The 3850-nt window shown below is 43.0% G+C and overlaps 1 pseudogene; it reads left to right on the forward strand.

Annotated features, from left to right (window-relative positions):
- The first annotated feature begins 521 nt into the window (after positions 1-521).
- LOC108294259 lies at positions 522-1232 on the forward strand (annotated as a pseudogene).
- Positions 1233-3850: the final 2618 nt, after the last annotated feature.

Genomic DNA, 3850 nt, shown 5'->3' on the forward strand with positions numbered 1-3850 from the left:
AGCCAAAATGATTTTTTAAATGAAACTTCACATGTTGATAGTAGAATTCACATAGAAGAGCAAAACGTCAATATTGGCCAAGGCAATTTTGAAGAATCATAAATTTGCAGTCTCTCCTTCAGAAATCTTTTTATTATTAAAAAGCTAAAGTAATTAACACAATATCATATTACCAATAAAAAAACAGTTAAATGGGGATCAGACTCGGACCTGCGCCACCTCAAGATGTAAAGTGTAACACGGGGGTCGGGGAGGGCAGTGTGGGCCTGTGAGACCTGTGGGTGTCCGCATCGCGCAGCTCCCCCCAAGCCAGTTTCATAGTGGTCTGCTCCAGTTGCTGCCGGTGGATTCGGGTTCCAGAATGAAGGCCACCTGTTCTCCAGTGCCCTCCACCACCCCCGCCCCTGTCCACAGCTCCCCCCACAGCCGGTTCCGCAGTGGTCTGCTCCAGTTCCAGACTGAAGGCTACTGATTCTAAGTTCTGGGGTTACTGCGGCGACCACCACAACAGCCTTGGCGCTATGTAGGAGCCCGGAGCTACTCCTCAGCCTTACTTGGGGCTGGTCATGGAGAAGCTACCCAGGATTCTGGTGGCTCTGCTGGAAAGTATGGTATCAAATTCTAATGGTTTTCCATGGGAATTAGTGATATGGGCAGGTGTTATTGGATTTGTTGCTATTCCCCTTTTTTTCTGGAGAAGTTGTAGATCAGTCAGGAGTCAGCGATATCTGGGAAGAGAGAAAAAGCTCGCGGCAGAGCTTTCTGAGCAAATTAAAGAAAAATGTGAACTGCTTGATAAATTTAGTTTTCTACAGAAAAGCTATGAAGACTATGAAAGAGAGTCATCTTTACAGGACGTGAGATTTGAGAAGAACGCAGCAGAAGCACAGAGTTTGGAGGACACCTGTGAAAAGCTGAACAGATCCGTTTCTGAAATGGAGGACGAAATACCGTATCTAAAAAAAGAGTTACAAGAGGAGAAATACATACGTTCTAGACAACATCGGTTGATGGAGGATATTTCAGAAATCAGACAGTCTCTGGAAGATCTGTCAAAATCCCTGAAATCACGTGTAGCTGAAGCCAAAACGCCCTTGAACATATTTCAGATGAATGGCAAACAACTGAAGATAGCTATAAAAGATGCTTTGAATGAAAATTCTGAACTTCAGGAAAGCCAGAAACATCTTTTGCAGGAAGCNGAATGTTCATTGCAGCACTGTTTACAATAGCAAAGACCTGGAACCAACCCAAATGCCCATCACTGATAGACTGGACAGGGAAAATGTGGTACATATACACCATAGAATATTATACAGCCATCAAAAATGATGAGTTCATGTACTTTGTAGGGACATGGATGAACCTGGAAACCATCATTCTCTGCAAAGTGACACAAGAGCAGAAAATCAAATGCCGCATGTTCTCACTCATAGGCGGGTGTTGAACAATGAGAACACATGGACACAGGGAGGGGAGCACTACACACTGGGGTCTGTTTGGGGGAAATGGGGGAGGGACGGGTGGGGGGAGGTGGGGAGAGATAGCATGGGGAGAGATGCTACATATAGGTGAAAGGGAGGAAGGCAGCAAATCACACTGCCTTGTGTGTACCTATGCAACAATCTTGCATGTTCTTCACATGTACCCCCAAACCTAAAATGCAATAAATAATAAAAAAAGAAATGACATGTATGACAATACAGCTCGAAAAACTAAGAGCAGAGTATATTTTGATAGTGGGGGTAGCGATTAAGCACCTTTGTTTTTTGAATACTAAATAGAATTTGGCATTTTGTGGATTCAGTCTTATTTTTCAGACTCCAGGGAAGAGAAAAGATGCCGTGTGCCTCTTCCTGTGGTCAGGCGGATCTTGTCCATCTTCTACTTGCTGAAAGCTTCTCTGCCAAACATAAGCTCTTATTTGGGTTAATGTGAAAGCACTAATTCTCTAATAATTATTTTCCCTCTTTTAACCTGCTGTCATGTTTGCTAACAAGACCATCAGCAGAGCAGAGTTAATTAAAGGCTGGATTGTAGGAGAGGATGGGCCATGACTAATGGCTCCCGAGAGCACGGAGGACTGTTCGGAAAGAAAGGAACTCCCTTCAGCCACCAGGACAACGTTGTTCTATTACTTCATTTTCACTTTATGAGGGAAGTTTTCTCGCTAGCATCATACAATGAAACTCCTCCTGCCACTCCTGTGAAGGGCTGGGCCTTATTGTCATCATGACTCTGTCAAAAAAAAGAAAAAGTGATTTTTTAAAAGCTACTCTTAAACTAGTAATAAAAACAAAATAGACACAAAACACCAACATAGAAAATTACAAAATGTTTGTGAAGGACACGAAAGATAATCTTAAAGAAGGAAAATGTTACCTTCATGATGCAAAAAGGAAATTTGTCCCAAATCACCTGTAAATATAACGCAATTCAAAATACCAAAATGTCTCAGTGTGGTGGCACACACCTGTCGTCCTAGCTACTTGGAAGGCTGAGGTGGGAGGAGCTCTTGAGTCCAGGGTTTTGAGGCTGTAGTGAGCTGTGCACCACTGCACTCCAGCCTGGGTGACAGGGTGAGAACCTGTTTCTAAAAACAAACAAAAAACAGCCAAAATGATTTTTTAAACAAAACTTCACATGTTGTTAGTGAAACTCACATAGAAGAGCAAAATGTCAATCATGGCCAAGGCAATTTTGAAGAATCATAAATTTGCAGTCTCTCCTTGACAAATCTTTTTATTATTAAAAAGCTAAAGTAGTTAACACAATATGATGTTACCAATAAAAAAACAGTTAAATGGGGGTCAGGCCCAGACCTGTGCCACCTCAAGATGTAAAGCGTAACACGGGGGTCGGGGTGGGCAGCGTGGGCCTGAGAGGCCTGTGGGTGTCCGTATCCCCCAGCTCCCGCCGCAGCCAGTTCCACAGTGGTCTGCTCCAGTTCCAGACTGAAGGCTACTCATTCCAAGTGCTGGGGTTACTGCGGCGACCACCAGAACAGCCTTGGTGCTATGTAGGAGCCAGGAGCTACTCCTGGGCCCTACCTGGGGCTGGTCATGGAGAAGCTACACAGGATTGTGGCAGCACTGCTGGAAAGTATGCTATCAAATTCTCATGGTTTTCCGTAGGAATTAGTGATATGGGCAGGTGTTATTGGATTTGTTGCTATTCCCCTTTTTCTGTGGAGATGTTTTAGATCAGTCAGGAGTCGGCTATATGTGGGAAGAGAGAAAAAGCTTGCTGTAGAGCTCTCTGAGCAAATTAAAGAAAAATGTAACCTACTTGAAAAATTTAGTTGTCTACAAAAAAGTGAGAATCAGAAGCTTCAAAAGAAACTTGAAGCAATGACTGAATTACATGAAGAAACGACAATGAGACCTTACAAAACATTCACTGTCAAGGAAAATGACCAGTTAGAGAGACAAGAGAAGCTCTCTAAACAAGCCGAAACGATCAACTATACCACTGACAAGCTGGACAAGTATAGAAAGCAAGCCCAACATCTTCAAGAAGAGTTGGAAAGAGTGATCCTTTCTTATCAAGAGCAGATTTTACTCCTTAAGAAAAAAGCACATGACAATTGGTTGGCAGCTCGGACTACTGACATTAATCTCAAAGGATTAAGGAAAGAAAATGTTAAGTACAGACAAAAATTAGCTGACACAGAGATGAAATTCAGATTTTTACACAAAGATCCTTCTGCAGTTGATGTTCCAAACACAGGATTTGGCAGAGAGCATTACACATATGTTACCGATATGAGAAAACGAACTCCTTTCCCCCCACCTCCACCAGGAACCCTGTTTGGAGTTTCTCCACATGCTTTTCCAGCAAGCGATTTCCC

Source organism: Cebus imitator, unplaced genomic scaffold (assembly GCF_001604975.1).
Source record: "Cebus imitator isolate Cc_AM_T3 unplaced genomic scaffold, Cebus_imitator-1.0 Scaffold572, whole genome shotgun sequence".
NCBI classification, from domain to species: domain Eukaryota; kingdom Metazoa; phylum Chordata; class Mammalia; order Primates; family Cebidae; genus Cebus; species Cebus imitator.